The sequence below is a fragment of the Culex pipiens genome, unplaced genomic scaffold (assembly GCF_016801865.2).
Source record: "Culex pipiens pallens isolate TS unplaced genomic scaffold, TS_CPP_V2 Cpp_Un0001, whole genome shotgun sequence".
NCBI lineage: Eukaryota > Metazoa > Arthropoda > Insecta > Diptera > Culicidae > Culex > Culex pipiens.
Window position 1 is genome coordinate 826324 of NW_026292818.1, and position 22508 is coordinate 848831.

The 22508-nt window shown below is 39.9% G+C and overlaps 1 protein-coding gene across 2 annotated transcripts in view; it reads right to left on the bottom strand.

Annotated features, from left to right (window-relative positions):
* The window catches only part of LOC120418334 (bone morphogenetic protein receptor type-1B-like), a 237912-nt gene that overhangs the window by 3365 nt on the left and 212039 nt on the right, over nt 1-22508 (bottom strand). The window lies entirely within an intron of this gene.

The following is a 22508-nucleotide window of genomic DNA, read 5'->3' on the forward strand; positions in this document are numbered from 1 at the left end:
GGATTAACCCAACTTTTACAAAGCAAAATCGGTGAAATCGACGCAGCGCAATAAAATGTCTCACTTTATTGCGAAAAGTCATTAGGCTTGACACTTGGCACTCTCGCGTCTTGGACGCGCTAAACGAAAAGGTGTTAAAAGCTGGTTAAGGCAAAACATTTAATTATAATTGGGGTGTCGATAGCCGACCACGTGATTCGGTGGGGTGCCGAAAATCTTCCACAAAGAGACGCGTCGCGTCTCCTTATGAATAATTCATGTGGAACAAACGATATCCGGTGAGCGCGGCGAGCGGAGCTCGCGAAAGCGGATGTGAGCTTCTCCAAAAACTACCGAGAAATACGCGCGACGACCATATGTGGACGAGATGAGTCGCTGCCGCGAGTTGGAGATAAGTTCGAGCGAACCGGTTCACGCGTGGAGGTGGGCGTATTCTGGCGAAACCTTCACGAAGACTACGCCGCGTTCGGAACCAATCAATCATGGTAGACTGGAGTCCCGGACAAGACTTCTGGTGCCAAAAGCTGTCCAAATTGGCGTCAGCTCAATCTTCCTGGTCAGAAAGTGTGGAGTCCTGGACCTCGTCAAGGGTTAATCGAACCTCGTATCGCCACAGCGCCAATCAATCAAACCAGCAGTTTCGACAGTGCGCGCAGTTCTACACAGCCAAATCTTGAAGTTTTGGCGATTACGTTTGATGAACGCGTCCCGCTGCGACGATGGCTAATTAGATTCGCACGAGGGAACCCACTGGCTTTTCCAGTAACCTCAATATCAGCGCGGGCTTGTCGTATACAGCGGAGAATCGTTATCGGAACTCCTTGAACACCATGGGAGAAGGGAGTGTAGCGCTGATATCGCTTATCTGTACTTGGTGAACGCGACAAGAAGGTGAGAAGCGATTAGGTCTCGAGTGGATAGTTTGTGCAAGTTTGTAACACTTTCTACCCAAAGGGGAGGGGATTTCGAGCATCGTTTTCGCCAGATTACCGCGTTCAAAGGTCGCTACGTCTACAACTTCTTCCGAGGAGCAATCCCGAAAAATCGTTATCGCTCTTTGAGACTCACTCTGTATGGGTAAGAGTCGCCTTTCACCTATACAGGCTAGGCGACCTTTGTAAACACACCTCGTACCTTTCACGAGTTCTAAGCCTGGAGCAGCGAGTAAACAGTAAACAAATAATATTTACACGTCGCTCCGCTCTCTCCTCTCTCTTCACCTAGTTCCGCGCGACCTGCGGAGAATTCAACAGTCGTGGAGCGCAAACAGAACGCTGAATGAAGAGCGAGAGGAGTTGTTCCCGCAGCGTAGATAACCGAATAAGTGGTTTGTTGAAAGTGGAGAAAAAAGTTGTTCAAACAGCGCTGAACACTTCCCGGTTCAGGTCGAACTGTCAAACGCGTTGATTAAAATTTTGCGTTTTGTTGGACTCTTCGGATATCATTTTGAACTCGATCAATATCGAAGATGATCAAGTCACGATCAATTTCTGAACCGTAGAGACTTCGATCGTGTTCTCAGCTGTCATTTGGAGCTCTGAGGACATCGATCTTCCCATAAATTTAGTCTTAAAGGAACTTTGTAGACAACCATAGCTGGTAAAGCCTACAAAGTACTTGCCTGTCCTGACTGTTCCAAAACATGTCAGGGAACCTCGATCGCCCAACGCCCACGCCGCGCCGTCCTACATTGTTTACATTCTGTTGATCTTCGCGCAACATTGTCGCGTCGTCATTTTCCACATGACCAAAGTGATGTTTGTTTTGCGGATTGCCCCCTCAAGAAACGCGCGCGCGCGCCTGTCAAAGCGATGACGAAGAGCGAGTTTCCTGCACTTGGGTCTATTAATACGCTGACTTGCGGGGTTCGCGTAGGCCTCTTTCGTCACTCACGTGGCCCCTTTTCTCGAAAGGAAGGTGTGCTGCGTGGGCGTACGCGATCGTCACCGGGGGTTGACAAATTGAGTTGCCGCCGAGTCGTCGTTGAGCAGTCCGTCCACTTCTTCGCCGCCGCGAGCAAATTTAGATCAAAGATCAAACCAAGTTGTTTGACGTCCCAAACCCATTTCGAACGTCACTTCCTGGACCTGGTCGCCCATCATCCATCAAGAACGAGTTTCAGAGATCGTAAACCGCGCGCGCGACAAATGACTTGCGGACTCATCAGTCTCCGCCCCGAAGGGGTGACAGAACCGGTAAAAATAGAAATCCTGTTTCCGTCGACTGGGGACCAGCAGCTGGGCGATCTTCTGCTTGAAGATCGCGATCGCGCGAAATTTTAGTGAATGAAGTTTGCGCGCGATAGTTGGGCGTAGCGAGAGCCCCGCAGGGGGGCTCTCTTAAGGCTCGGAACTCAAGTCACGGTGATTTGCATTTGGGAGGAGGTCGTCGCGATCGCGAAAGCTGGACGTGGTTGTGTTTGAGGGGAGGTGATCGTGGTTTTTCTGAATGGTTTTTGGAGTTGATATTCTGTCAATTCTTCAGATATAATCACTAATGGGTCTTAGCTGATCATTCAGATCTTCAAGATCATCACATTAGCGCAGAAGGAATGACTCAAAATTGTTTCAAATTGCTCCAGTTGATCTAGTTCTACACACTGAAGTTCATTAAACAAAAATTTTCATTCCAGGTCTTTTTCAGATCGCAGTTGAACTTTCAGGTCTTCAAGATCACATCACCAGAACTACCTGCTGAAAGCAAATTGCTCTGAAATGAATAAATTTTGTCCAGTTTGGTGCACTGAAGCTACCTATTTTTTTTTCTGCTCTAACAGTCCCTCGATAACTCATAACGATCGCGATTTACGCTTGGTTAACAAGACAGATCTTCAAGATCATCGCAGTAAAGCTTATAGGACGATTGAAATCAGCCCCACATTGTTTCTGCTGGTTCAGTGTGCTATACTGAAGTTAAGGAAACCGAAATTTTCATTCTAGATCTCGCTCAGACTCGGTTGATCGTCCAGATCTTCAAGATCACAAATCCAGAACGTCCTGGCAAATGCAAATCGCTCCCAAACGGCTCCAATTTGTCCAGCTTGGTGCACTGAAGTCCGCTGAAGCTCCCGTCACCACAAGACCCCATAACAATCGCGCGGTTGACTAACGATCGCGTGTCGCGTGGCACTCAACCCCCACGCAGATTTCGGACCATAAGTAGGTTACTACGGCCACGACGACAACGCTAAGCCGATCAACCGCCCGTAACCGAAAATCAATTAAGCAGTTTTACATATTAACTTTTCGAGCGGGTGGTGGTATACCCAAGTCGATCGTCACAGCGTTGTTTCATTAATAATATTACAATAAATTACGCGAAGATTATGACCAATAAAATATGATAAGTGGAGTTGCCGTTTCGTTCGGTTTTGTCTCAGCGTCGAGTATTGTTCCACGCGGTGTCTCGTAACCAGTTTGAGACGACGATCGCAACACATGGTCGGGCCTCGATCGCGCTGAAATCACCTTCTACGGTGAGTAGAAGCATAATTTAACTGCTATATATGGGGAAATGTAAATTGGTTAAGGCCTTAGCGGCAGCTGCCGCGACTAGCCAAGAATGGGGGAGTACCCACCAGACTTGGTCAGGGCCTTTCCAAAACGGTGATCGCTCCTAGATATGGACAGGATGTACGAGAAACCCAGGACACACCCCTGCGGAGGTACGCGATCATAGCGCGATCGCGCAGCGCTGACCGGGATTGTGCGTAGATCGAGATTAATTGCATCGTAAACTAGATTAAATCACGCGTGCAGCAGTCCCAAGTCGACGATTGTCGACGGTGAAATCCGGTTGCAGCAATTCACAGCGGGTTCGCCGTATCACATCTCACAAATTAATAATTATTTCCCCCCTTCCCCTACCGAGGGTTCCCGCTCTGGTAGGGTCTTCACGGCGCACTTTTGATCGGGTCGTAACGCGATCGCGATCGCGACGTACGCGATCGTACGCGGTTAGACCCCGCTGAAATACACTACCAGCGATTCCACGCATCTGCCTTATCAAGATTCTCGTGAAACCGCGGGCTGTCAACCGTTTTTTGCTCACGCACTCACGTCTCTCTCTTCATGGAATGATCGTCATCGTCATCATCATCATTTTGCGCTTTACGTAGAAGTCAAAGATTAACAACATTGCGCGCTGATGCTGGGCTGGCTGCCCGCTGGTGGAACAGACAATTATAAACATATGTGAAATCGCGTCCGTTTTTGTTGGGTTGCTCCTTCTACACTGCTTCGCGTGTAGAAACACAAAGAGTTTGGCGGTGTAGTGGTGCTCGGTGGCACCAATACAGGTTTGGTTGTTTGAAAACGGAGCGATCGCGATCGCGTAGGGGATGCTGTGGACGCTTCGGTTATCGCTTTGAACTCGATCAATAGCGGAGATGATCGAGTCGCGATCGATTTTTAAGTTGGTAGAACTTCGATCGTGAACTAAGGTATCATTAGGAACTCTGGGGACATTGATCCTCACCTTCGATTTGGTACTCAGGGTTGATCAAGTCTACGATCGTTGATCGAACTCCCCAACCTCTCCTCCAACCGAAGAAATCTGGTTTACCTTTGCAAATACTTGATCGCGACGCGCGCGCAAAAAAAGACCCGATCGTGCCTTCCCGGTTCACGGCTCGGCTCAGCTGCTGCGGCTCATTCACAAGACGCGATCGCACCAATACACAGGCGCGAAGAATCGTTTTGAGTTGTGTGTTTCGGGCACCCGAGATTATAGATTATAATTAATAGCTGTTAGACGGGGTCCCTTCGCGTCGCGCGATCACCTTTTTCCCGATCGTGGTGGTGATCGTGCCCACCAATACAAACGCAGTTTGTACGGAGAGGGAAGGAGGAGGCATTAATAAGATATTAATAGCTGTTTAATTTAATACGCACATGTGCGTCGAGAAGTGTTTGGTTACTCGATCGCGGGTTGAAGATCGCGGACGGGGAAGGAAACCACATCTTGAAGCCTGGAAAACTCACGCCGAGAGGCGAAAGATAAGAAACATCAATTTGACGATCGATCGGTGACGACTCTCTCTTCTCTCACTTTAGAACGAGGGAGTACGAGAGCAAAGGGCAGCGGATGGATCACTCAGTCAGGGGTTTGCGGGGGCACGAAGCTGTGGGAGATTGTGGTGATTGAGTTCTGGCAGCCGTAACGGCAGGGTCGTGATTGATGAGTGATGAGATCGTAACGAGTTGATTGTGAAGCAGCCAAAATATTCTCACTGCAGGCTGGCTGCGAAATTATTTGAAAATTCAAACTTTCCAGACTTAAGTTACGCTCAATTTACACTTTCTCTAATCCAATTTTCATAGGACGGCTAAGAAGCTATGGAAAAGTTATTTTTTTCTAAGACTTGATTTAAACATCCTAAGACTAGCTATGAAATTATTCAAAAATATAATCTGTTTCAGACTTTATTTAAACAAAACCAATTCAATTTCCATTGGACGGCTAAGAAGTTATGGAAAAGTTAACTTCTTGTCAGACCCGATTCAAATCTCCGAAGACCGGCTTTGAAATTATTAAAAAATTTAATCTTTATCAGTCTTGATTTAAATTAAACCAATCAAATTTCCAAAGGACGGCTAAGAAGTTATGGAAAACTTAATTTTTTGTCAGACTTGATTTAAAATTTCTTAGACCGGCAATGAAATTAATAAAAAATTTAATTTGTTCCAGACTTGATTTTAAAAAAACCAATCCAATTTCCATAAGATGTCTAAGAAGTTAAGGAAAAGTTATTTTTTTGTCAGAACCGATTTAAACTTTCTAAGACCGGTTGTGAAATTATAAAAAATGTAATCAGTATCAGACTTAATTCAATCTAAACCAATTCAATTTCCATAGGACGGCTGAGAAGTTATGGAAAAGTTTAGATTTTGTCAGACCTGATTTAACCTTCCTAAGACCGGCTATGAAATTACTAGAAAAATGTAAACTGTATCAGACTTGATTTAAACTGAACCAATCCAATTTCCTTAGGTCGGCTACGAAATTATGGAAAAATATATATGGAAATTTTCCTAAAATGATCTTTATTTTTTAATGATCTAGATCTCAGAATCGATCGTGCTGCGCAATTCCACTTTCAATTAGCCCGATTTCCTCCCAAATTCCTCTCACGTCCGGTTCCTGCCCCCCAGATATTCGAACTCCAGACAGCCTCCCCCAATTTGACTCGTGCTGGCCGCACGTTGCCGTCTCTCTTATGTTGCATTAGAGTTCCGTGCGTTGAAACAGATCATACCCCCGGGCCGTAATCTATGGAAATTCCCGGCCTTTTCTCCCGATCGCTCCGTATTCAACGGAGGTAATTAGCAGGCACTACCGAACCAACAGAAAAAATGAGGCTCAAGCCTGAAAGAAAATGCTCAATCAAGCGCTCAAGATCTTCGAGGCTTCGGTGTGTTAATTACAGCTAAACAATCTCCATTATAGAGCCCCCGGAAAGCGATGATTACCTATCTCGCGATCGCGATCGCGCGGGCTTGTGCGTATACAAAAGCTCAATGCCCCCTTCTTCGCGCGGAGCGCAGGTCTATTTGACCAACCGTTTATCGCTAACGCTCAAACGCTAGAATTTGGTGCGTAAACACCTCGCTCGACTCTTGGCGTTGGTCGACCAAAAGTGTCACCCTTAGTGTTGGTTCAGCTGGGGACACGATCAACGTGACCACCGGGTCGTCGTGACTATGAATATTTTCATAAGAACCGCGATCGTTACCGGCGGTCATGATCCCTATGATCTCCCGAGAGTCAACCCGCTACCGTATTGGTGTCGATCGCGGAGTTGGAGATCTACGTGGGAGTAGTCGGCAACCCCCTGCAGCTCCGCTGCTCTCGCTCGTGAAGTCGGTTCCGTTATGAACAAACTGTGATCGATCATTCAACGGGAGCCGCAGCTTCGGCGGTGGCACGCCTGCAGTTTTGAGTGATTGCAATCGCTCCAGCACGGCACGCCATATGGTCGTACGCCATTATCTTACCGGCAGGGGGGGTTTTACCCCACCGCAACTCTTCAACTCCAGTCTGGTCTGGCAATCGCCGGGCGAGGGGAGAAATATCAATCATTAATAGATTTCTCGTGCCGGGCGGACTGTTTGGTTTGAGCATTGTTGTTGTTGTTGTTGTTGGGGGTGTCTGGTTTCGGCTGGTGGAATCCCGGTTTCCGCCAAACTTGGATCAACAACAACGCGCGCGGCGTGGAGATTTCCGTATTTGGAGGAACGAATCTCTATGAAAATTTATAACAAAAACAGAACTGATTCTCATGCGATCGTCACTTTTTTAAGAGGATAAGGGAAATTCTCCACGGTATCAGCCCTCGTATCAAGTAAGAGGTCGTCGGATTTTGACCTCAGATCATACTCGAACAACTTCAGTGAGTATGGTAGACTATTTTTTTGCATTTTGGCAAGCCTGAGGTCTTCTTATAACTATTTGGAGTTAAGATCTGTACGCCTACCACCGTAACAAGCAAGAGGTCGTCGGATTTTGACCCCGGATCATACTCGCAGAACTTCAGTGAGTATGGTAGACTACTTTGTTGGAGTTTTGGCAAGCCCAGAATCATCCAAGGACTCCCTGGAGTAATGACCTGTAAGTCTACAGGTCAAGAAATGGTAATTTTACCCTAAAATACTAGCCGGTTATCAACTTACGCAGTAAATATGCAAAACTACGAATTTACTCAGCCCAAATAGGCTTCCCAAAAATCCGTGAAGGACGACCGAAACTCGCAAAGTCAAGTTTGTCTCTTCAACTAATGAAAAAGACACAATAATGGCATCAATTTGCACTTTTCCCTCGTCCAGGTGCGAACTTGCGCAACGTTTGACATAGTTTCCCACGCGGACGTCACCCGCCGCCTACTTTTCCACAACAAACAAACCCACAAATTGGATATTGGCAAGTGGCGTTATTTATAGCCCACAGCCAGCACTTTCTTTCTTCGCCGTTGCAAGCATTCCTGGCCATTGTTTATTTTCGTTTTGAAGAATGAGAACGCCCAGCCGCCTGCGATTGCCACATGCGTTCTTCGTGACGCAATTCCGGCCGGAGGGGAGGTTGGTCGCGTGTTGCGATTTGCGCGCCAATTTCGCTACAAAGTTGCACCCGCTTGCTGTGATGGATTGCTGGCACAAAAGTGTCGTAAATTTTCAATTTTATGACCTATGAATACCGATTTTTGGGGGTTGCGCGCAGACCAAGTTCAGTGTCTTACCTGGAAAAAAAACGAAGAAAGAGAAAAGAAACTGGTTAGAATTGGTCAACAAAACAAAAAAAGTCAACAGAAGTAGATTAACCTCAAAATCACCGTCACATGGCGATAAATTTCCCGCCCATTCACGCTTTAGTACTCGGGTTTCGCAAACGTTAATGGCCCATTGTGAGCGTGGAGCTCACGCGGGCACCGTCCGTTAACATGGCCACAAATTTTGCCTTTAATTATGCATATATTCGCTCTCGTCATCCCATGAGATGCACGCCCCCACACAAAAAAAGAACAGATTCACCTTCGCCCAGTAGACATCGTCACACAAAAGACATCAACAAAATTACGATGATTACTGAAAATTGCCCATTTTATTGGGCGATAAATAATATTTACTCCCGGTGACAAAAATAATGAAGCTCTCTCTCGCTCTCGAAACACACAGGTTAACGGCTTGAAAGTTGTGGGCAAAACGACAAAGCGACGTTAATTTTGTTTGTTTATTTTCGATGTTGTTTTTGGTCTCCGTTGTGACATATGCTAAAATGAGAGGTATTTACGAGTGTGAATCCGTTAGCTTCAGAAAGGGGAAATTGACATATTGAGCTTTAATTTTTATCGAAACTCCAGCATAATTGGACACAATCAAGGATACGCCCTAATTCGATGTTACTATCATCTGTCAAACCAGTAGTGAATTGTCAAAAGGACGAGTACTTGGATGCAAACAAGCAGCCTATAGACTGTTTGTTTACATCGAAGGTTTCGCCAATTTGAAAAGTAACTACGAAATAACATAACAGTTAGCTGTCATTTTTGTTATTAGGCTTAACCCTCATTTTAAATGTAAATACGGAGGGGATTGGTTGATTCGAACGAAACTAGCGAATCAGAATTCATTAATTAATTAGAACAACTGACAGCTGTCAAAAATAATTAACCACGTGCTCGGAAATCGACGAACGAATGGGTCGAAATCCAGAGTTTTTTTAAAAGGTCCTTTAACCTATTTATTGTCTTTCATATGTTTAAAGGACCTTATCAAAAAAAAGTTGAGAAATGTAAACTTTAGTTGGCAATTCAGCGAAAATCGAATAAACGAATCCGCTCTGTTTTCACTAAAATGATCGAGATATATTGTTTGTTTACATCCAGAGTTACGCCCTTTTGAAAAGAAGCAGGGAACGCTCTCTGACGCGTCAAGGGTTACAGAAAATCGCAAAAAAAACTAGGCCGTTGTCGCCGTCATCTCCCGCCACAATAACGAGACACTAATTGCGTCTCTCGCCAAACAAAAAAAAAGCAAAACATTGTTTACGACCTTCAGATCTCGAAAAAAAAAGGAAGGAGGGACGTCAACTCTTATTTTTGGCCATGCCAACATTGCCAAGGTGTTCCGTTAGAGGGGGTCACCCGTTTTTGGTTTATCTCAAAACAAGACAATTTTCCAGAAAAAGGGGAGGGTTGGCGGATGACGTGACGTAGACAGGAGAGGGCTCAACACAAGTAGTGTATCGGAAACATAATTGTCAGCGGCGGCGCGTAAGTGGCCAACGAGGTGAGTAATGCAAGAGCAAAACTTTTCGGCTGCGGAGCCAACAAGAGCCATTAATATTAATAATAAAAATAAATAACAACAGCCATAATAATGATAATGTAATAATTGCCGAATTAAGAAACAGTTTAACATGTTTACGAACCCCGGAGCGGGCACCTTGGCTTAAAAATCTTGGTTTTGGAGGTTAGTGGGGGGGAGCGGCGGCGGGACAGCACTTATATGGCGCGGAAAAGGAGGGAAAAAATCAATAACACATTAAGTTTTAAGACGAAGCGATGTGCGAAATGTGCGAGGAGAAGACGAAACGTCAGAGCGCAGAAGAACGCAGCACTAGCGCCATCTGGACGGACGGAGTCTGGGGTTCGAGCAGCAACCGAGCAGGCCATGCCTCAACGGGAATCAGAACTGACAACACTGTAATTATTATGTTAATGGTGAAAGCATGTCGAGCATACATTACCACGTAGTTGTGGCTTTGGCTTGTACTAATAAGGGAGGAGTGCACTTCGAGTAAAGCACCGAGCTTTTTTGCTTGAATGTCTAATTAGGTGGAAATCGGTGGATTGATGGGGTCGAACCATTTTGGCGTGTATGTTTTGCTAATTTGCACGGGGAGGAGCCTAAATGGCTTGAAGTTTTTTTTTTTGACAGATCGTCGGCTAAAGTTGGCGCCTACCTTGTTGCGTCAATTTTATTGAATGTTTGACGTTTCTACTGAAGGTTGACTAGATCGTTTTTGGTTTTGAAAACATTGTTTCCAATTTCGGTCAAAAGTCGTCAACAAATGTTTACAGTGAAGCTTCATACTTCATACTTATCGAGAAAAATCGTCATGACAACAAAACCCGGCAAAAAAAGTCAACCCAACTTTGGACCCATGCTGCGTTATCAAACGACATGACAAATCTCCGGCCACGATGGCCTTTAGCCTCGCCACTCGATTTCGTCGTGTCTCTTTTTTTTCTTTTGGTAAGCTGACACGTCCTGTCAAAACTCACAGCGGGACCAGATAAGCAAATTCACGCGAGCTCGCTCGCTCTCTCAAAATCCACCGAATCGGATTGCGTGAGTTCGATTGCCGCGCTCCCGGAAGTGTCAAATGTATTGTCGGTTTCGCTGCGCGCGCTGTTCAAAAATCCCCACCCAAACAGCCGCAAATCTAGTCGGCCACCACTTCCGAAAGCCATTACTCTCTCTCTCGCGCGACGCTCGCACGGACGTCAGACGGATGAGTGCGTCGTCTAAACAAAACACGCATGGCCTGCTCCGTGGGATCCCGCGTGCTCCAATTTCCTCCGCGGGGTTAAAAAATCTGCGTGGGGTAGTACAAATACCACGCACGAGAGATCGACAACACAAGCCGCTATTAATAGAAGGGAATCTCGAAAACAAACGCACACACACACACGCCTTAAGGCGTGTGGTGTTGTTCACAGATATGTAAACTGACGCTCTGCAGTCGGTGGGGAAAGGAAGTCGCGCGAGATAGTGGCTTTGTTTATGTGGGGCTTGTCTCTCGCGCGCGCTCACGTGTGAGCGTAAGTTTGGGATGGGATGTGAAATTATAGGAAAAAATAAAAATAAAGAAACCTTCTCAGCAAGAAATGCAATCTCATTCTCGAGTGTGATAACGGCTGGAGCATCCTGGCAGACTGAGTGGTGAATGGAAAATGTTTCAATATGTATTTTAATATTCTTTAGAAAAAATCAACAATAATGTAAGGAATTGAGATTTTTTTATTGTTACGTAGTTCACGAATAACCCATAAAATCAGCTGCATTTGTAGACAGCAATGTAATGAGAATATTTAATACTAGAAAATTTGACGCAACCATCTTTACACCCAAAGGAAAAATATATCTCAAAATCTGCAACAGTAGATTTGCTGCAGAAAATGTCATATTTTATAACATTTTTACCCGCGTGTAAACATTTCAGCGATCTGCAGTTCTCACCAACACATATAACGCTGGCCCGTCCCCGAGCAACACTCCAAAGAGAAGCATATGTTGGTGCTCTTTCACTCACTTTTCATCAAGCGTCCATGGCGCGGTGGTAGCGTGTCGGATTAATAACCAAGAAGTTGGTGATTCAATCCTCGTTCTGTTAAGGGTTTTTTTTTGTGAAATACAACCAAAAAGCCGTCGGTAATGTCGATAATTGTCGGTAACGGGCAAAAATGTCATACCCCTATATCGCAAAAAATGCATGAGGACAGTTTTCATGCAGATTCTGATATACTTTCATGCCGCCATGCATCAAAATCATGCGACCGCCGTTTGAGTGTAGTAGTCTGAACCAGATTCTCACCATTGCACTAGGGCCAAGGCTCCACTTGTTTAATGGGATAAGAGAAAATTTCCACTCCAAATAAGTTTCACTTGGAGTTATATACGATTTTTTGAAAAGTATAAGGTCAAGGATTCGGTCTAAGCAAGCGTTGGTGCATTTAATTTAGTTAATATCTTTCTAAAAACAAAATTTAAAGAACTGGCAAAACTTTTCTGAAATATCGGTAGTTAATTTAAAGAGATTTTTTTAGTTTATGTTTTTGTATATTTTTATCACAAACACTTCAGGAACCATGTTTCTGTGCAAAGTTCGATTTTTATTTAAAAGACTTTTCCAATACGTTTCAAATTATAATGATCTGGCAACACTTTTATTTAAGTAACTTGACTTTGGAAATGCATAATAAGATTATCATTGCATTTATTTTTTCTTGTAGTTTATTATAGACATTGTATTTATTTATTTATTGTAGTTTATTATAGAAATTTTATTACTGTGTTGAAAAATATTTTCCACCTATAAAATTTGTAGAACTGGCAACCGTTCCATGCAATTTCGATTATTATTATGTATTTTGACTGAGTTTTTTGAACTTTTCTCAACTGTAAATTTGTAAATTTGAAAGAAAATGACTTATGGAACTATCTATCTGTGCCTCAAAAGGAAGATAATTAGTCTATCTCAGAAGAGATAATTCCAAAGAACCGGCATCCCTGGCATGATAAAAAAATCTTAAGTTATGGAACATTCAAATCTAAATTGTTGTTTGTTTTGATGAATTTTTCTTCCTTTTTTGGGTCTAACTTAGGTTATTTCACAAATCGAATAAGTTTTTTTGATATTTTGAAAAATCTGGCAACCCTGCTAAAAGTTATTTTCACTTGGTTTTTTCTTTATTAAATTTGTTTTTTATTATTTGAGATATTGTAAATGCATAATTATAGAAACCTTTGGATTTCGTACTTTCATTTTTTTCAAATTCTTTTATTCTGGTCGTACGTCTTGCGTAGGGCGTATCTTCATTACATTCAGCGATTCCACGTCAAATCAGCAGGGTCCAGATCAAAAATGATCCGATTTTGCTCAAATTTAGCAAGAAAGTTCCTTGGCCAAAATAATTAGACCTGTAGAATTTTGTATGGTGACTAAGGTGGTCCTATACGAAAAAGGGTGGTTCAAAAAATGTATTTTATAACAAATTTTGGAAAAAAAACCTTTTTTTCTTTAAAAACATTTTTCAATTGTTTGTTTTTAATTATTTATGTTTTAATTAGGATTTAGGAAGTGCATAGGATGGTTTAGATGGTTTAAATCTCATTCGAGATTTTGTGTTTTTCGCAATCTTATCACGTTTAACACTTTCGTCCACCCATATCAAACCGCAAAATCCCAAAAAGTGATGCAAACTCACCCATCAATTGCTCAACATTTTTAATACTTCCTCATCTACTAAAATGTGTTCCTACGCACAGGAAAAGTGCGACTCAAGTCAAAACAGAGATCAAAACCACCGTCGTTAATGGTGGCGGCACACTACACACTTGGACTACTACTAGGAGCAGATGTAAACAAGAGCATTAATTAACGATCATTACGCGCGCGCCGGCCGTTGTGTGCGAATTTAAACCCTCCGCTCAGCTGAAAAAAATCGCGTGAGTTGGCTCAACCTCTAAACAAATAGCCATCAACGGACGAGGTCCAAGAAGGTGGAGGGAGGGGGTGTTTATAAGAGGCGATTTGGCGTGAGCGCGAGCTAGTTATGGGCTAATAAAGATATTGTACTGAATGAAATTAAAGGTTTATTTCCCGCAATTAGCCGCCTTTAATGTGCGATCAAAGTGAAGCGAGTTGGTCAAGGAAATTGGATCAATGTGGAGTTGGGTCCTAACTTAGGATCTATTAATTCCGAGGGGTTCAACTTGACTACATGAATTCGAACTCTACTCTTGAGAATGACTTGAAATTGAAAAAATAACCATAGATATGGTTCTCTTGTAACTGATTTGAATTTCAAATTTTCCATTGGTAACGTCAACGAGGCTCTTCGAACACAAAAGGTCCAAGAACTGGAGAAGAACCAACAATAACAACAACACAGACGATATTCTAAACCGCTATCAACATACAGAAATCGAGATGTGCCCTCTCTAGCATCTCGTACACACCAAAGCATCAACATAACAGAGAGAAACCGAGAAAAAAAGAAAAACATTAAATTTTACGATTTCTTCTCGCCATCACCGTCATCTTCGTCTTTCCACAATACGCTCGGACGACCTCGTGCATAAATCTCCCTGCCCTGTCCCAACCTGCCCTTCCCAAAAGTCCTAGATTCTCCCGCTCTTCTAAACACTGTCGATCTTTGTCCTCTGCTACGATCCGTTTTCGTGGTAATCAAAGCTATCCAAAGAAGAAAAAAACGCTCTTGAGCGAGAAAAAGGCGAACCTTCATGAAATTTAACACCCGGACAAATACCCAAAAGGCGAGTCTTCTTCCCCAGATCTGATCCTCCTTTCTGTGGAACCTCGACTCGAAAAGCACCGAATTCAATGCCTAATTTATGGCACATTGTAGTGTCCGCCCAGGCCAGCCAGATCGAGCGATCCTTTTGAAACGTCACATTCGAGTACGAAGCGAAACCGATCTTGGAAAAAGGAGGAGGCCGAAAAAAAGGGCCAATTTCCGAGATGCAGCTGAATGCAGAGCAAGGCGAAATTCAGCATGCGAAACGAAACGAACAGAACAAAGTGGAATGGTCAGTTCTTTTTTTTTGCTGGTTCGTTTTGAAGAACGGGAGAATACCTTTGCGCGTTGCGATTTTCTTTTGTGAGTGCAAAAACAAAAAAAAAAAAAGGAATCGAGAGTGTCAGGTTTGCTGACTTTTGGTTTCGCACAAGTGGCGAAAGAGACAGTGGTGTACTGAGGAGAAGAGAAGACCATAGTCGAACTACTTGTTTGGGGCGTATCCTAATTTTAACTGAAATTTGGAGAAAGTGTTTCCAAATATTACACGTTTTATCTGAGTGTATTTACAATTTAAAAAATTAAGTACAATCAGCAAGTAAAGTGTGCAAATTGCAGTGGTAAATTGAAAGCTAACTTTTGGTGTTTTTTGTCATTTTTTTATTTGTTTATTTATTTCTAAAATGATTTTTTTCTCAGATTTCATATTATTTAGATAATTTTGTAAAATTCTTTTATTTTGATCGTACGTCTTGCTTAGGGCGTACCTAAATTTATACATTCATCGATTCCACGTCAAATCAGCAGGATCCAGATCAAAAGTGCTCCGCTTTTGCTCAAATTTGGCCTGGGAGTTTCTTGGACATCATAATTAGACCCGTATTTTATTGTTCGATGAATAGGGTGGTCCAATCCGAAAAAAAGAGGTCCAAAAAATGCGTTTTAAACGATTTTAGCAAAAATCACTTTTGATATTTTTTTTCAGTCATTCACATCCCAGAGTCTATTTTCTATTTTTAAATATGTAAAATAAAATATTCTGAAAATCATAAAAAAAACATTTCAGCTGTGAGCTCTTTAATCCCAAGACCACCACTAAAATTGCGGTTTTTGCGAAAAACGTAAAAAACGCATTTTTTTAACTCCCTGTTTCTGATAGGAACACCCTAAACGCCAAGGAATTCTTATGCAAAATTTGAATAAAATCAGTGTTGGTTTGACATGGAATCGCTGATTTCACGAATTTGTTTCAGAACGAGGCAATTTTTTGAAAACGAATCAATTATTTTTATTTTTATTATATGGAAAAATGTAACACAATGTAAATTTTTATACTAATTTTTGCTGCTTTTGATGTTTTTCTTCTTTTATTGCTTTTTTGTTCTTCAAAATTGATTTCCAATTTTGAGATTTCCCATAATTTGCAAAGTATTCTATTTTTTTTTACTTTTTGGTCGCTTGTTTTGTTTAGGGTCACACTGCGTAAATTTTGATACTAATTTTTGTTGCTTATGATGATTTCCTCAGCTTTTTTGTTGTTCAACTTTGGTTTCCGATTTTTGAGATTTCCCATAATTCGCAAAGCATTCTACTTTTTTTTCTTTTTGGTCGCACGTGTTGCTTAGGGCGTATCCTTATTTGTTTTTTCCACGAATATCTTGAAAATAACTCAAATCAACACAATTTTTTTCAACTTTATTTATGTTTTGTGCAAATTGCAAAAGAAATCTAGAAGCCATCTTTCGATCCATTCTTAGCAAATTTAATTCAAATCAATGTTAAAAAATCAAATCAGTGCAATTAGCGAGTAAAATGCGTTAACTGCAATAGTTATCTCGAAGCAAAATATTGAGACTTTTGATGTTTTTCGTTTTTTAACTGCTATGTGGGTAATTCTCTACCAACTCACACGAAATCGGGAAAAGTTGCCCTGACCCCTCTTCGATTTGCGTGAAACTTTGTCCTAAGGGGTAACTTTTGTCCCTGATCACGAATCCGAGGTCCGTTTTTTGATATCTCGTGACGGAGGGGCGGTACGACCCCTTCCATTTTTGAACATGCGAAAAAAGAGGTGTTTTTCAATAATTTGCAGCCTGAAACGGTGATGAGATAGAAATTTGGTGTCAAAGGGACTTTTATGTAAAATTAGACGCCCGATTTGATGGCGTACTCAGAATTCCAAAAAAACGTATTTTTCATCGAAAAAAACACAAAAAAAGTTTTAAAAATTCTCCCATCTTCCGTTACACGACTGTAAAAAATTTTGGAACATGTCATTTTATGGGAAATTTAATGTACTTTTCGAATCTACACTGACCCAGAAGGGTCATTTTTTCATTTTAAAATTTCGTGTTTTTTCTAACTTTGCAGGGTTATTTTTTAGAGTGTAACAATGTTCTACAAAATTGTAGAGCAGACAAATACAAAAATTTTGATATAAAGACTTAAGGGGTTTGCTTATAAACATCACGAGTTATCGCGATATTACGAAAAAAAGTTTTGAAAAAGTTACTTTTTGCGTTTCTCTTTGTTTCGTCGTCCGTGTCTGTCGCGGGTGACCATGAACGGCCATGATCGATGACGACCAACTTTTTCAACACTTTTTTTCGTAAAATCGCGATAACTCGTGATGTTTATAAGCAAACCCCTTATGTCTATATATCAAATTTTTTGTATTTGTCTGCTCTACAACTTTGTAGAACATTGTTACACTCTAAAAAATAACCCTGCAAAGTTAGAAAAAACACGAAATTTTAAAATGAAAAATTTTGTTCTAAATGAAAAAATGACCCTTCTGGGTCAATGTAGATTCGAAAAGTACATTAAATTTCCCATAAAATGACATGTTCCAAAATTTTTTACAGTCGAGTAACGGAAAATGGGAGAGTTTTTAAAACTTTTTTTGTGTTTTTTTCGATGAAAAATACGTTTTTTTGGAATTCTGAGTACGCCATCAAATCGGGCGTCTAATTTTACATAAAAGTCCCTTTGACACCACATTTCTATCTCATCACCGTTTCAGGTTGCAAATTATTGAAAAACACCTCTTTTTTCGCATGTTCAAAAATAGAAGGGGTCGTACCGCCCCTCCGTCACGAGATATCAAAAAACGGACCTCGGATTCGTGATCAGGGACAAAAGTTACCCCTTAGGACAAAGTTTCACGCAAATCGAAGAGGGGTCGGGGCAACTGCTGTGTGAGTTGGCGGAGAATTACCCATGTGTCTTAAAAAAAAATTATGGAATTTCTAATAAAGAGGTTTTCTATAATTTCTTACTTTTTGGTCGTACGTCTTGCTTAGGGCGTATCCTCTTTTTTTGCAAGAAAACTCTAGATGGTTGAAAATGTATTCACTTTCAATCATCTATAGACTGTGAACCACAAATTTGATGTAAAACAGGAAGCACAATTAGTGCGTTAAGTGTGCAAATTGCAGAGGTAATTTAGAAGCCAACTTTTGGAGTTTTCTTCATTTTCATTTTTTTATTGTTCACTTGGAATTATTTTGAATATATTTTTAAAAGATTTTCCCTCCTCAAAAGCTACATCTCTGCCCAACTGAAATCGAATCCAAGGGCACTGTTTTCGTACAAATTTTCAGAACGTAAATACGAAAAGAAGCAAATGGAAAAACGGCCACAATCCACAAAAGAAGCTGTGAATGTGCCTTCATTTGTACGATGGCGACGACGACATCCGAGAGATCGAAATGTGCACTTGAAAAGCCAGAAAAATTCCCGGCTGTGAACAGAACATGTGCATAGGAATTGCTGGAAAAATTAGAGATGTTCAAATTTTGATTATTTTCTTGAAAGATAGATATTGACTTTGCTTTTTGATTTAATACAAATTTAAATTGACAAAAAATATTTTTTTTTTAAATTCCCACAAGCCACCACCACAAACAGCACTTCAGCGGAAGCACTATATCGCACCCAGAATTCCCGGAATAAAAAAGGTTCCCCGGAATCCCAAAGTGAAAAGGGAGAACCACGACTTCTCGAACCCGCGCAGAGGAAACCCCCCCTCAAAAAAGTTAATTAATTAAAATAAACCAAAAAAATCGTTTATTCAACACGTTTTCCACGACTTTTTTCCTCCTCCTTCTCGGTTTTATTATTCTCAAAGGCAAAGAAGAGTAAAATTTCCTGTTAAATTCAAGTTGACAGCCTTGGCGTTGGTTGGCTGCGGTGAACTTGAGCTTCAGCGGGAATACAAATTACCACCAGTAGAGGAAGATTCGTTCTCGTAGCACCCAAAAAAAATGGGAGAGGAACGGAAAGAACAGATTTCTGTGAAGATTAGATACGGATTAATCCGCATCCACTTTTCATCTTTCACCTTGTGTTTTCTTGGGTTTGAGTTATAAAGAATTACAAATTTAAATTTTCTGGTTTCAAATTCTACCGAGGGCGAAGGTTCATTTGGTATTGTCTTCTTCGAAAGCAATTAAAAAGCCTCAAAGACAGCTGAGCCTTAAGAAGTTCAAGTTACGTCCACACAGGAAGCCCAAACCCCCGAAAGTGCACGTGAGTGTAATGTTCAATTAAAGTTCTGTTGAAAATAAAGAACGTCTTCGCTTGAAAACGAAGTCGAAAAAACCGGACAATCAAGATTCCGTCGAAACCGGGCGTCGATAAGGAAAGTGATTATTATTCTAGGTTGGTGTTTTGACTCGGGGGGGACGAAGAGGACGTCGCGACACATTGTCGAAATTAATTTCTCCCCTTTTTTCCGTGAAAGAGACGACGACCCAAACGGAAACCGAACCGAGACAACTTCCCAATCGAAAAATGAAGACGAATTCATTAAAAAAAATATCGAAGCTGTTTTGCTGCACCAAGTGGGCATTTAATTATGAAAGTTGTCTCTCTCTCTTTAACGAAAAAAGGGAAACAGATTACGTCGTCGGAGACGACGCCCGACGTTTCGTCGGGCGAACAAGTATTGGAATCTTCACAAACCTTTTTTTGCTGTGAGGTGAATTACGATATTGTTATTTTTACCCACCAAAGACCAAAACATAATCAAGTTCAAAAACTGCCGGACTAGGGTGTTGGAGGTCTGTGATGGAGAGCGGGGAGAAAAACCGCCGAATCTTATCGTGACAGCCAGCCGTGTATGTCCAGAGATAAGACGCGCTGAGCAATGGGTTTAACGAACTCTTGGCGACCTGGACTGGTGCAGGCACGACTACGGGTTGGTTTGGTTGATGAGGGGAATGCAGTACACCTTCCGCTTTTTGTTTTGGGAAAGGGTTGAAATATTGAATGCATTTTTTGGTGCTCAACACTTATACGCAATCCATAAACTTTTGTTCGTAGGACTTGCTTAGGGCGTATCCAAGATTGTAAGCTAAATTAGTCTTGTAGACTGTGAAAATCTTTTAAAATTTGTTCATTATAGATAATTACAATAACATAACATTTCATGAGAAAGAATTATTCTTAAAAAAAATCTTCAACTGGAAAGAATCAGACGTGAAGTGTGCAAACTGCGATGGTAATTTCAAAGCTAATTTAAAGAGCTTTTCTCGCTTTTGAATTTCAAACGAAGAAGTAGGTAGCTATGATTATTTAAAAGAAAACGTGATTTTCAATTTAAGATGACTATTTCAAAAGGTCCTATCTTCATAGGAAACTAACGAACATAGGACTATTTGAAAAAGTACTTTAGAATTTTTCTTTAGTTCGCAAAATAAAGCGAATGGTAGCAAGAATTTTGGGACATTTTTGTAATTTGATCGAAACACGAAAATAAATTATTTATTTTTGTTGAATTGGGCTTGCATCCTTAAACAAGATTATTTATTAGATTATTGACAATTTTGTTCTTACATTTATTTATTTTTTAAAGAGAATGGAAATTAGGAAGACCTTTTTTAAATAAAAAAAGGCCGCTTTTTTTTCAAAGTTTATGTCACCCCCCTTCAATGTTGGTCAGATAAATCAGCCCGTTCAGACTTCAAAAAATATTTGCATCGTCATTAAATAAAAAATATATATTTCCAGTTTTTAAAGTATTTTTATTTTTCAAGCAAGTCCCTAAATGATTGTTTTTTGTTTCATCATTTTTTTTCATAGGTAATTTGTTGTCAAAAATATGTTGTTTTTAAAACTTATTTAGTATTTTAATGACTTTGTTGTTCTATCAATTTTTCTCAAAACTCTTTTTTTCACTTTTATGTTTTTATTTCAAATTTGAGCCAATTAGTAAACGAAAAGAATGGTCAAATTGAAGTCATTTCTTATCTAAATTTTAAGTAAGTTAACAAATTGTATTGATAAATAAGTTGCTTTTTATTTTCTTGGTCAAACTTTAGGTATACAATTTCTTTTATTTTTATGCTTTTTATTGTAAATTTTTTTCAACAGAAAAAACATGCAAACTTGTTTTGAAATCCTGAAACTAATTTCTGATTATTTTTAATTCAATTCAATTCAATTAGTTTTTATTAGTAAATAATCAATTCACAATTTCGTAATTCTTATAACCTAATAGAGTTTTGGAGTTCCTTTCAACTATGATTTGGACTTTAATTCATTTTGATGTAATTGGATATTCTAACAATGGATTTGGCAAGAGAAGGAAAAATTAAAAAAAAAAGCTTCTAGATAGATTATTTTTAAATAACTTAAATTTCAGGAGTTTCTAAAAAAATAGGTGGCTTGATTTAAAAAAAGTGTTGTTTTTAAATTTGACTCTGTGAGGATAATTAAATTTACTATTAATCTAGTTAATATTTTCAAAAAGTTCCATTTACTTTAGCCATGGTAGATGTTGTGCTCTGAGTTCTATTTGAACATAAGCTTTTCAAAAGATTTACATATTAGTGGAACTTCTCGTATGTCCTGCAGGTTATCGATTTGCTTGCTCATATCTACTGAACTTAGTATTTGGTACACAGAAAAAAAAATCATGGTAATATTACATCTGGGAAGGGGTACATCTTTTATGTCAGAAAAATGGTGTAATTTTACCTCTAGAAATGTGTAATTTTACCACTTTTCTGTTGTAATGGCACTTTTTCAGTCTAAATTGAGGTAAAATTACATCATGAAAGAGAATATTCAACCTTCCAAAATTAAAGCTTCCAAATTTACATTATTTTTTTCTGTGTAGGTACTAGATTTCGGCGCAAAATTATGTTTTGAAGCTGTAATCGAAAGTCATTAGAAATACATTACGTTTCCCTTTTTATATTTTAAAATTTAAAAAAAGCATCAAATTTTGTAATTTTTGAGCGTATTTTTTTGGTTTCAAGAGGGGTTTTTTGATTTTTTCAATTTAATAAATAACATTCCTGACGTAATTTAAGTTTGTTAATTGTACTTCAATTAATTTTGAAACTAAACTATAAGATTCTAAAATATTCCAAGTATTTCCAGCTTCATGAAATGATTTTTTCATATTTTTTATGCTTTTTATGATGAAAAGTTTGATGTTTTGTATTGCATTATTTGCAGCATTATTTTCGGTTTTACTTAGCTTTAATTAGCTTACAGCTTTATTTTCAGTTTTACTCAGCTTTTAAAAATTGAGTGTCTATCAATTGAATAGAATTTGATGGAATTATACCAAGATTAAGGTACAAACTTAATTTTTTTTAGAGAAACTCTAATTTTTATAGTTTGTTTAATCACTCAAAAAATGAATTCCAGGACAGTTGGTTTTTTAATTGAAAAAGTTTTTATACTAATTTACCATAATTAATATTATGAAAGTGAAATATGTAAATAATGATACAATTGGTCTACAACCAATGCTGTTTTGAAGTTTTATTTCATTTATGCTTTAATTTTGGATTTGATATGTGGATGTTATGAATTCTGTAACATTCTTCAGCAAAGTTATTCTCTGAAAAATCCAAAATCTTAAAGATATCAAAAATGTCTAAAATTAAAATCGTACATGCCACTTTTTTTGTAACAAAAATAAATATGTTAAGAATTTTTGGTTTTCATGTTC